Below are 13,116 nucleotides of genomic sequence, written 5' to 3'. Positions count from 1 at the left end.
GGGTTTTATTTTTGGGGCATGTAAAAAAATGAGCTTGCGAAAGATATGGCCTTCTTTTATTAAAGCTAGCAACATGTCAATTACACACAGGAGGTTGGTTGGTAAGAACTGGGGACAAACATTTCGAATGTAGTTGGACCTTCTTAAAGCTAGAATTGTCTTTGGCCCCCAAAAACAAGACGCGCATTTTGGATCTTCACCTATCATGGTCTTATCGTATTAGGCAGCATTCAGTCGAAGACAATTCTATGAATCAGATTAGCTAAGATGGTGGTAATTGCAACCTGTCAATTAATTAAGCATAGACTTTCACTTTTCCTATGTTTATGATAAAAATCTAATGCAACATGAAGATATAAATTGGTTGAAATTTGGGTATGGTTAATCATTTAGGGAGGCCAGAATTATGTTTGTATTGTTGTGTTGTGTGTATAAAGTTTTTCCTTTTGGTGAAAGTGCTAAAGAAAAAAATCATGATTGACAATTGTTTTTCCATCATGCTTTTGAGGCTTGGAGTTCTTTCCCTTTTCGTTATGACTAAAAAACTCATCCTTTGAACTAAAGTCCTCCTTTTAATATTAGATATGGGAGGGGGAGATCTTGAAAGTGTTAAGAAAGATTTATGGTCATGATAGCTTTTTTCTCTCTCTCATGCTGGGCCTCAGCTTCAAACAGTAACTATAGGAGGTTTTTCCAGTATTCTTCTATTTCTCATCCTTTGTTCTCTTTGTTCAACTATATCACAATGAGTATCCGAGTGTAAGAGTGTTTTTTTTTTTTTTGGGTGATAAACGGGAGTTGTTACATCTAGCAAGCAATAAAGTCCAGAAATCATAATTCCCCCTCCTCGTATTTACATTTCTTGCAAATATTACAGAAAAGATTAGAGAGATTCAACCTATAGCAGTTTTGTAGGAAATGGAAAGATCTGTGAACAACAAAGGATGCTATTTTTCAACAAAATGTTACAAGTTATGGCCACCAAAACAATAGAGGGACCTGCATGACAAGGCTGAGTACGAAAATCATGATCGCCAAAACTTGATACAAATCGTTAGGGTCTGCCAAAATCACATTTTATGACAAGAGAACTGGTCTAATAAGCAGCATAAAAGCCAGACTATGCTATGTTGTTATAATGTAATGCATTAGCATCAAGAACGAATCTAGGATTATAAGCTAACGGGGCCGGAGTATAAAGAAAAAAAAAAGACTCCAAATAGACATCCATATAGTATTAAAAAATTATAAATACTCACAATCGTTGCTTCTAAATACATTAAGATGCAATTATTTACCAACAAAGACAAACAAAAACAAAATAATGTCTTGTTTTAATACTAGACTAGCTAGGATTTATTTTTTATTGAAGTTAGAGCATTCACATTGGTGGTGCTAAAATTTTTAGCTTTTAACACCTCAAAAAGTTATTTTATCTATTTTACCACATTACTTTACAATACACCCAATATTAAATGTTCTATTTTTGTGGGTTCCAGTTAGCTTAACTGGTAAAGTCTCTGATGGTTGAATAAAAGATCTAGGATTCAATCTCCGCCTACACCAAAATCCGATTGGTGTCTTGATCTGATGATAAAGAACATTATTAGGAAGATTGAAACTCTCTTAAAAAAAATGTTATGTTTTATTTTTTTTTATTTTTTTATTTTATATATATATAACTTCATTTAAAATAATATAAATAATTCATTAAATTAATAAAGGAAGCGAGGGAATTTGAGTTTTTTAACTGAAGGAAGAGATATAATCTTAATGAAATATTATATTTTATTTTCAACAACTTACTACAGTTAACTAGTATTTATACCAGTTTACTATAGTTACAAAAAAATTAGCTTTAGTTTCTCCAATAACACATGATTTTTTGGTTCTTTGGTGAAAAAATAGTTTTTTTTTTTTTTTGCTAAAATACAATTACCATTGTGAATATTTTTATTGTTTTTTTTTTTTTTTTAAAAAAATATATATATATATATATAACAAAAAAAGAAAAATTTGGCTGGGGGGCCCGGGCCCCCTTAAGCCCCCACCTAGGTCCGTCCCTGATTAGCATTTTTCACCATGCATAAGAAACAAGAAAGATGTTTGTCAACCTTTAATGCAAAAGGGAGAAATTTTGTTAGTTTTTATGACAGATTTCTGTCTCACTTTCCCTTGCTATAGGAAAATAATATTTACCCTGAAGTTATATATTTATCTCCCACCTTATTTGTTACTCTTGTTTATTTTCAAGTGTACTTTTCATTTGGAAATAATACCCTGACATTATAAAATGATACTAAAAGTTACCTGCAGTGTATAACATTTACAGGTTCCTTTACCCTTTTTCAGATTCCTTGTTTGCACTTAAACTTGGACATCTCAGTTGGCAAACCAATGAAGTTATCATCACCGACCACAAGCACTTAACATTTGGTGTATAAAATTTTATGAAAGCACACATTAAGCATCACTGAGACAATGGTGACAACGATGATTTCATTTCAAGTATTGGACTATACCACTTTAATAGCAATGGTATTACACATTTCTAAATTTTATAAAACAATTTTACATTATACATATTATGTTATACAAGACTTGAGGAACTCAATCCAATGTTGTAATGGCATATAACAAATATGTAGATTGCTGAAAATAGTCTGGGGGGTTTTAGCAACCATCAATTTTAGAAATTGCTATTTCATTTACAGAATTACATGCTTCACTAGTTGATCTAGCTGTACTATTGTAAGTGCCCTTCAAAATAAATGCAGGTTGTTTTGGAGAAGGAAGAAGTGTGTCATTACCCAACATGAAAACAACTGTTGACATGGTAGGCCGATCTATTGCATGTTCTTGCACGCACAAAAGCCCAATTTGAATGCATCTTGAAACTTCACTAGCAGGGTATGTCTCACCTAGTAACAGGTTGACTATATTCGTGGCATTGCCTTCTCTCCATAGGTCCCAAACCTACAAACAACATATTCATCATAGTAGGCTCAACAATATAGGCCTAATTTTGTAGTCATTGTTTGCACATGTACTTACATGTCCAATCAAATTTGAGGAAGGACCATCATGATGATAAGCACTCTTCTTTTTACCAATAATTATCTCTAGTAGCAAGACCCCAAAGCTATATACATCAGAATTTATTGAAAATAGTCCTTGCATTGCATACTTTGGTGACATATAACCACTATGGTAGCACGATAAAAAAGAAACTATTAAGCCTTTCATTATTCCAAAAAAAAAAATATATATCAAAGATAGCCTTAGGGCACTAACATAGCATGTAACATTTGAATGAGCATGGTAGGGAAAAAATTATGAAAATATCCTTAATATTTTTTCTTAAAAAAGTTTGAAGCTTGTACCCTTTTTTTTTTCTTCTTCTTCTAGCACACTTACTATGTTCCAACAACGCAATTTGTATTTGCTTCAATTTGGTCCTCACCAACAATTCTAGCCATACCAAAATTTGAAATTTTTGGATTCAATGTATTGTCAAGTAGAACATTGCTGGCCTTTAAATCTCTATGAATAATTCTTAATCTTGAGTCTTGATGAAGATATAAGAGTCCTCGAGCAATTCCACAAATAATCTCCAATCGTTTTCCCCAGCGTAAACTTAACCTTTTTGTTTCATCTAAAAAGAAATGAGAACTTGGATTAGATTGCATTTCTGCTTACTTACACTATGTATATAATATAATCTCACTTCTAGGATATGATATGTTTGTAATTGGAGGATGTGAAAAGAAGACATACCAAAAATGAAAGAGTCCAAGCTTTTATTTGGCAAGTACTCATAGATCAACATCTTCTCTTCTTCATGAATCAACAACCTAAAATTTTCACAAGATTCCTATGTTGAAGTTTAGCAATTAGTGCAACCTCATTTTTGAACTGTTCTATTCCTTGTCCAAAGCATTTTGATAGTCTTTTTACAGCGATTTCCATTCCATTTTGTAGCAAACCCTGCAATGATAGTCCAAATTTCATTTTGTAATAGTGCACAACTGTTGAGAGAAAGTCAACTTAGAGAATTATTTGGGCAAGCTCAATTTCATCTAACGAAGTTATGCATAATGACTTTTCTCTTCTAAACCATTCGTGAAGGAATTTTTCATGCAAATTATGAGGCTTGTTCAAGGAGAATACCTTATAAACTGAGCCAAAACCACCTTTACCAAGCTTGTTAGCAACAAAGAAGTTATCTATGGCTCCTATAATAGTTCTTAGCTCAAATAATGGTGAATTTGAATTTCTTGTAGTTCCATTGAGGTCCCTTCTACCTAGGGAGTCTTCAAAGTATGGTAAATTGGAGGCAACACTATTTGAATATGCGTTTTGCCTCTTATCTGTCATAAAACAAGTAACAAATAATGCTAGTTATTTGTCCAATCAAGATTCAAGAATTCTCACACAAAAGTCCAACTTAATAAAACTAAGGAAATACACTAAAATAATAGAAAGAAACAAAGGAAAATTTGAGTTTATAATTTTCAGCTTATCATTGATAGGAAATCCCATTGGGATTTTGTCTATTAACCTTGTCAAAATCTTTAGATAGTTGGATGATTCTATGACAATTTTCCATGCATTTTTTGAACATTTGTTGTTAGGGTTTGTGGAGCCTAGTTGTGTTTGATCCGATTGACGACCTGACCCAACCTAAATAATGTTACGTGGTTTTTAATGGGAGATTTTCTGAGACTTAGTCCATGGAGTGGAGGCTTGGGCCAACAGGCCCAAGCCGTAGCACTCATTGTGAATCCTATGCGCAAGATGTAAAAAATGTAGTTTTGGTGATTAGCGTTTGTTGTTGGTAGTTTTTGAGAAAGAGAAAAAATGCACTTTGTATTTTTCCCTGATAATAGTGAAATCCCTACAACTCTATGAACGTAAGTAAATTGCCGAACTACGTAAATATTATCTTGTGAGTGTGATTGTTTTTCTTTGGCGTGTGTTTTCTCTATTTTTTGTTTCTCATAGGTTGGGAATTTCGAGTTAATTCCCTACAACTGGTATCAGAGCCAGGTTTAGGTTTGAGTGGGAGTAATGACAGAGGAAGCAGGAAAGGCGTTTGGAATAGAAAAGTTCAATGGCATAAACTTTGGATTCTGGAGGATGCAAATCGAGGATTATCTTTATAGGAAGAAGTTGCATCTGCCACTTCTAGGGGAAAAAGCTGCAACTATGAAGGATGAGGAATGAGCTTTTATTGACAGACAGGTACTGGGGGTTATCAGATTAACTCTATCTAGGTCTGTTGCACACAATGTTGTAAAAGAGAAGACCATAGCAGATCTGATGAAAACTTTGTCTAGTATGTATGAAAAGTTATCAGCAAACAACAAGGTGCATTTGATGAAGACATTCTTCAATCTACAGATGGCAAAGAACGCATCAGTAGCACAACATCTGAATGAATTTAAGACTATCACAAATCAATTGTCGTCTGTAGAAATTAATTTTGATGATGAGATCCATGCACTGATCGTTTTGGCTTCTTTGCCAAATAGTTGGGAGGCAATGAGGATGGCAGTAAGCAATTCTATAGGAAAGGAAAGGCTGAAGTACAATGACATACGAGATTTAATTCTAACTGAGAAAATTTGTAGAATAGATGCAGGTGAAACCTCAAGATCTAATTCTGCCTTAAACCTGACAAAAGGCAGAGGTAGTGACAGAAATTCAAATTGGGGCAGATCAAAATCCAGAAATTCTAATCAGAACAGTAGTAAATCTAGATCAGGCCAAAAAGTATAATGCTGGAACTGTAGGAAAATGGGTCACTTTAGGAGGCAATGTAAAAGTTCTAAGAAGAAGAATGAAGATGATTCTGCTAATGCTGTAACAGAAGAGGTACATGATACATTACTTCCTATAGTAGATAGTCCACTTGATGATTGAATTTTGGACTTAGAAGCTTCGTTTCAAACCACTCCACACCGAGAAATCATACAGAACTATGCTGCAGGTGATTTTGGTAAGGTATATTTGGCTGATGGTATAGCCTTGGATGTTATGGGTATGAGAGACGTCCGTATATTGTTGCCAAATGGGTCTATTTGGTTACTGGAGAAGGTTCGACATATTCCTGACCTGAGGAGAAATTTGATTTCTGTTGGACAACTTGATAATGAAGGGCATGCAATACTATTTGTTGGTGGTACTTGGAAGGTTACAAAGGGAGCCAGAGTATTGGCTCATGGAAAGAAGACTGGTACTCTATATATGACCTCAAGTCCAAGAGACACAATTGCAGTTGCTGAAACAAGTACTGATACAAGCCTATGGCACCGCAGACTTGGTCACATAAGTGAGAAAGGAATGAAGATGCTGTTGTCAAAAGGCAAACTACTAGAATTGAAGTCCGTTGATTTTGACATGTGTGGAAGTCGCATCTTAGGAAAGTAGAAAATGGTGAGCTTCTTGAAAACTGGCAGGACACTAAAGGCTGAAAAATTGGAGTTAATACACACTGATTTGTGGGGCCTTCTCCAGTTGCATCCCTTGGAGGTTCAAGGTATTACATCACTTTCATTAATGACTCAAGTAGAAAGGTATGAGTTTATTTTCTGAAAAAATAAATTTGATGTATTTGAAACTTTTAAGAAGTGGAAGCCCATGGTTGAGACAAAAACAGGTTTAAAAGTAAAATATTTGAGGTCAGATAATGGAGGAGAGTACATAGATGAAAGGTTCAGTGAGTATTGTGGTGCATAGGGAATTAGGATGGAGAAGACCATTCCTAGGACACCACAACAAAATAGTGTGGCTGAGCGCATGAACAGAACTCTCAATGAGCGTGCTAGAAGTATGAGGTTGCATGCTGAACTACCAAAACTTTCTAAGCTGATGCTGTTAGCATTGCAGTTTACCTGATAAACCGAGGACCATCAGTTCCTATGGAATTCAGACTTCCTAAGGAGGTTTGGAGCAATAAAGAGGTAAAGTTTTCACATTTAAAAGTTTTTGGTTGTATTTTTTATGTTTATATTGATTCTGATGCTCGTAGTAAACTTGATGCAAAGTCTAAAATATGTTTTTTCTTTGGCTATGGTGATGAGAAATTTGGCTATAGATTTTAGGATGAACAAAACAGGAAAATCATTAGAAGTAGAAATGTGATATTTAATAAATAGGTTATGTACAAGGACAAGTCAACTGTAGTGTCAAATGTTACAGAGATAGATCAAAAGAAATCTGAGTTTGTCAACTTAGATGAATTGACTGAAAGTACTGTCTAGAAAAGGGGTGAAGAAGATAAGGAGAATATAGATCAGAGTACACCTGCAGCTAAGGTCTGTAGATTTTCCAAGACCATTAGACCTTCACAGCGTTATTCACCCACTCTAAATTATCTTCTATTGACTAATTGTGGTGAGTCAGAGTATTATGAAGAAGCCTTGCAGGATGAAAATTCAAGCAAGTGGGAATTAGCCATGAAGGAGAAGATGGATTCCTTGTTAGGAAACCAGATATGAGAATTGACTGAATTGCCAGTAGGAAAGAAGGTTTTGCACAACAAGTAGGTATACAGAATAAAGAATGAGCATGATGGCAGCAAGTGTTACAAGGTCAGATTAGTTTTCAAAGGGTTCCAACAGAAGAAAGGCATTGACTACTCAGAAATATTTTCTCCAGTTGTGAAGATGTCAACAATTAGACTGGTATTGGGAATGGTGGTTGCAGAAAATTTACCTCTTGAGTTGTTAGATGTGAAGATGACATTCCTTCATGGTGACTTAGAGGAAGACATTTACATGATTCGGCCAGAAAGTTTTATTGTTCAGAGACAAGAGAATCTAGTTTGCACACTGAGAAAGAGCTTGTATGGCCTAAAACAAGCTCCAAGACAGTGGTATAAGAAATTTGACAGTTTTATGCATAAAATTGGGTTCAAGAAATGTGAAGCTAATCACTGTTGCTATGTTAAGTTCTTTGACAATTCTTATATCAATTTATTGTTATATGTGAATGATATGCTCATTGCAAGGTCTAGCATTGAGGAGATTAATGATCTAAAGAAGCAATTATCAAAATAGTTTACAATGAAGGATTTAGGAGCTGCAAAACAAATCCTTGGTATAAGAATCATTAGAGATATGACTAATGGTACATTGAAGCTTTCACAGTCAGAGTATGTGAAGAAAATTCTCAACAAGTTCAATATGAATGAAGCTAAACCAGTGAGCACACCCTTGGGTAATCATTTCAAACTAAGTAAGGAACAGTCACCGAAGACAGAAGAAGAAAGGGACCATATAAGCAAAGCGCCCTATGCCTCAGCTATTGGCAGCCTGATGTATGCTATGATGTGGACAAGGCCAGACATTGCATATGCAGCGGGAGTTGTGAGCAGATTCATGAGTAGGCCTGGAAAGTAACATTGGGAGGTAGTCAAGTGGATTCTGAGATATCTAAGGGGTTCATCAGATACATGTCTTTACTTCACAGTTGCAAATTTGAAACTACAGGGTTATGTAGATGTTGATTTTGTTGGTGATATTGACAATAGAAAGAGTACTACTAGGTTTGTATTTACTCTGGGTGGTACAGTTATATCATGGGCTTCAAATCTACAAAAGATTGTTATTTTGTCTACGACAGAAGTTGACTATGTTGCAACAACTGAAGTTGGAAAGGAGATGATTTGGTTATATGGCTTCTTACATAAATTGGGTAAAAAGTAGGAGATGGGCATTCTACACAGTGACAGTTACAGTGCAATTTTTCTTGCTAAAATTTCGGCTTTTCATTCAAGGTTGAAGCATATACAGACAAAATACCACTTTATCCGTTACCTTATTAAAAATAAGCTGGTAATACTTGAGAAGATTTGTAGATTTAAGAACCCGACAAACATGTTGACTAAGGGTGTCACTATTGAGAAACTGAAGCTGTGTGCAAGTTCAGTTGGTCTTCTAGCTTGAAGACAGAAGGATGAGTTGCAGGGATGAGAGATTGTTTTTGGAGGATTGCAGCTGATGTAGGTGATTGAACTTGTCTCCAAGTGGGAGATTTGTTGGGTTTTGTGGAATTTAGTTGTGTTTGATTCGATTGACAACCCGACCCGACTTGATTCGAATAACATTGTATGGTTTTTAATGGGAGATTTTTTGAGTTCTAGTCCATGAAGCGAAGGCTTGGGCAAAAATTTTGGCCCATTTTGTAGCCCATTGTAAATCACATGCGTAGGATGTAAAAAACGCAATTTTGGTGATTAGGGTTTGTTGTTGGTAGTTTTTTAGAGAGAAAAAAATTGTACTGCCGCACTTTGTATTTTTCCCTGATAATAGTGAAATCCTGCAACTCCGTGAACGTAGGTAAATTGCTGAACCACATAAATATTGTCTTATGCGTGTAATTGTTTTTTCTTTAGCGTGTGTTTTATTTATTTTTTGTTTCTCATAAGTTGAGAATTTTAGGTTATTCCCTACAAAAGTGAGTGGTATAGAGCCCATTAGTGTTTATTTCTTAAGCTGTATTTCACTAGTACCTCCACTACTACTGTTATGTTCTTACCATCCTCATTATTGTGCTATTGTTTTCTCTTCATGTAGAAAACTGCAAATATGAAAATCAAGCTCACGACTCCAACAAGGACTACAATTCCTACAATCAAACCCAACCTGCTTTTCTTTCCTCGATTGCTTGGTGGAATTCCAGTAACATTAGATACAAAATCTGAGTAATTATTTATTATTAGTCATAAGCAGAAAATAATCATATCAATAATGATAAGCCACAAACTGAATGACCCCTTGTGATTTAAACTAATAAATTAATTAGCCAAGTTGTTAATTAATCAATTAATCATACAAACGCATGGAAGTACAAACAAATCACTAATAAACTAAATAAGCAGCGGAAAATAAATAACACGGTGATTTGTTTATGAATGGGGAAAACCCTTGCGGCAAAAACCCCACCGGGTGATTTTTAGGTCACCACTCCCGAAACTCCACTATTATCAAATTAAGCGGTTACAAGTAAAGGAATCCTAATTACCTTACTAACCTACAGTTAAACCCTTACCCCAATACCCAATTGGACTTGATTTGTAGTGACAGTTCCCACCTTTGATGCACGGCTCCCAAGTACGTGACTAACCAATGCGCGGATCCTAGTATGCGACTTCAAACAACAACTTAGAAGGAGAGGTTGGCTGCAAAGTTCTTCAGTTCATCCTACATGATGAAGATCAGGAAGATGCTTGGTCACAAAACCCTTTGGTGCAAAATACACAGCAACTTCTTCAGAGAAGATGAACTAGGTCAAGAACTTCGTCTTTGATCACAATTTGCTTGAACAGAGATTGCTCAATGCTTTTGTAACTTGTGTACTATTGATGGCTCTTAAAACAATCCTTTTATATATTTAGGGTTTGGAGAAAAGAAGGCCCAAAAGCATATTCACAGATTCCAAGAAATCAGATCAGAAAATCCGATTTTATAATTCTTGACAGATAGTAGGTGTCGAGGAGCTATCGAGCAGGTGTCGAGATTTAATGATTTTGCATTTCAGCTTGTTTTTCTTGGACAGACTTGATGATTCCAACACTTGATCTTGAAACCTTGTTTCTTGAAGTATTAAAAACACCTAAAACTACCCAATTACAAGTAGAGTGCGTTTTGTCAAAGGATTAGCCAATTTACATAAATAAGTGACATATGTTCTTAACAAGTGAAAACACATATGTCCTAACAATCTCTCCCTTTGGCAATCCGTGACAAAACCACAACAAACAAATGAACATATGAGAGAAGTCATAAATCACTCAACTCATACTCACTTGTTGAATACAATAAAATCTATCCTAACACAAACTCTTGAAAAACTTTGCAAGAAGAGAGTTTACGGCGAGTAGACTTTGACAACCTGTATTTCTAAAACACTTTAAACAAAACTCATCAAGGCATCTTGTGTGAAACAGAAATAATAGATTGCATACAAGTATAATGAACATGTGTATAAAGATAGAGAAGAAACAACACATGAAGAGAGAGAGGTGAAAGAAACATACATCCACATATAAAGAAAATAAGTACAATGTATATAACACTGGTCACAAGACCTTATATACAAGATCAATGTATCTATAAAGAATAGAAAAAAAAAAGATACATCAAAACCTCACTACATCCTTCAAAATATCAACACTCCCCCTATCAAAAATGTCCTATACTAACTCTCCCCCTAAGATGACTACTCTCATAACCCAAAACTACTACCCCTTTTTATCACGAGTGACAAAGGGTAGAGTGTCATATAGACATCTCATCAGTTGAGCTAGCATCTCCATCATCATCATCTGAAGCATCATCCTTATCACAATCATCATCATCATCCTCAGAGTCTGAAGCTGCTGGAGAATGTGGTGAAGGAGTAGCCTCAGGAGCAAAACCACTCATGGTTGCCTGCCGTCGTGCAATACGACCAACATAAACATTCACTTAATACAACTCAGAGGAGAGTGTATCGAGGCGAGCATCCATGGCGCTGCAGCTGCGCCATGATGTCTCCAAAAGATACATCTCTCGTAGAGGAAGAAGGAGCAGATGTAGATGGAGCAGATCTGGATGGAGCTGAATGGGAGGGAGGAGTGGAATTCGTCTATCGCGACCTAAATTGAGCCTCATTACATTTTACGGTAGCGGCATCTATGGCATAGATGTGTGTGAAGTGGTCAGACACAGGAAAATGGATAAAATATGGCGTAAGATCCTTGTGATAGCGGAAGGAAATATGAGCTTATCACGGGACGCCGAATCTAGATGAACATCTATGATAGAAAGGATAAAATGATAAGGAAAATCTATAGTAAGATGCTCAAGAAGAGATAACAAAAATCGAGCATGAGGCTCTGTGATGGAGTTGTAGTGAGAGAGTGGATGGAGCACAAAAGTCATCACCATGTTTAGGAATCTAGGACCTTTAGCAAAAGGTCTACATGATGTGTACTGATGCTCACCCCAATCAGCTGGGCATTGACAAAAAGCAGAAATGAGCTCATCTTTGGACACAGTCCTCAGACGTTCACAAGAAGGATAGTCAGGAAACTCTATCCTAGGAACCCTAAGCACATCCGTAACTAGCTACGGTGTGACAAGAATGCGCGTACCTCGAACGCGAGTGAAAAAGAGAGGTACTGAACGATCAATCCCGTGCATGTTAAAGTAAAACTCCTGAATAAGCACGAGAGGACAAGTGACTGGGATGGCACATAGTGACTCCCATCCCTTACTATGAATGACAAAGGGAAGGTCAGTGTCAGCGAAGTCCGCCAAAATGACTTGGCGTTTCGAATGAACACCTCGTCTAGAAAAGTTCTCTGAAAATGCCTTGTGGGCATCTCCATCATCAAACCGAAGATTTAGAGGAGCAGAATCAGAAGATGAAGAAGCTCCAAAACGCAGAGGGTTCCGAGCCAGAGTGGATTTACGTTTGGGTGCCATAGACACTACTAATGTAAACAGAATGAGAAAGAGATAGAGAAGGAGACAATCAGAAAAGTCCCAAAATAGTTCACATATATCAAATATATTGAAGAAAAAGTACGTATGCATGGGGAATGCATGGACATGTGACATGCAAATTAAAAAGCATCATGGGCTTAGCCCAATCTAATCCTACCAGCACACAAACATAGAACACATATCTAAATGCATGTAAGTATCATTATAATGCACATGAAATGCAATGTATGACATTTTGAACACATTTAAGTGAAAACCCAACCCAAAATTTCAAGAAAAACTCATTAATTTTGAAAAACCCCAAAAATTTTGAAAAACCCCAAAACCTAAGCTTCAAAACATGAAATGCATGAAAAAGGAAGGAAAATGAGATCTTACCAAGTGATTAGAAGCAAGGAGGGCCGAAAATCAAGTGGGTTGAAGATTTTAAGTGAGAAAATCAAGTTTGGGAGAGGAACAGTCGCGGACAGATCGAGAGAGATCGAGAGAAATGAGATCAGAATCGCGACTGAGGCTTAAATAGGAACCTCAGTAATTCTCGACAGCTAAGGTGTCGAGAGGTATCGAGGAAGCTATCGAGGTAAGTGTCAAGGAAAAGGCCTTCGACAACTGAAGGTGT

General features: G+C 36.1%; 1 pseudogene; it reads right to left on the bottom strand.

The window, feature by feature from the left end:
* Nucleotides 1-4,377, bottom strand: part of LOC112027650 (G-type lectin S-receptor-like serine/threonine-protein kinase At1g11410) — a 12,470-nt pseudogene extending 8,093 nt beyond the window's left edge.
* Between the last annotated feature and the right edge of the window lie 8,739 nt (nucleotides 4,378-13,116).

This window comes from Quercus suber, unplaced genomic scaffold (assembly GCF_002906115.3).
Source record: "Quercus suber isolate HL8 unplaced genomic scaffold, Cork oak 2.0 scaffold_7, whole genome shotgun sequence".
NCBI lineage: Eukaryota > Viridiplantae > Streptophyta > Magnoliopsida > Fagales > Fagaceae > Quercus > Quercus suber.
Note: the sequence above shows the minus strand (reverse complement) of the source record. Positions and strands in the feature narration are given on the sequence as shown.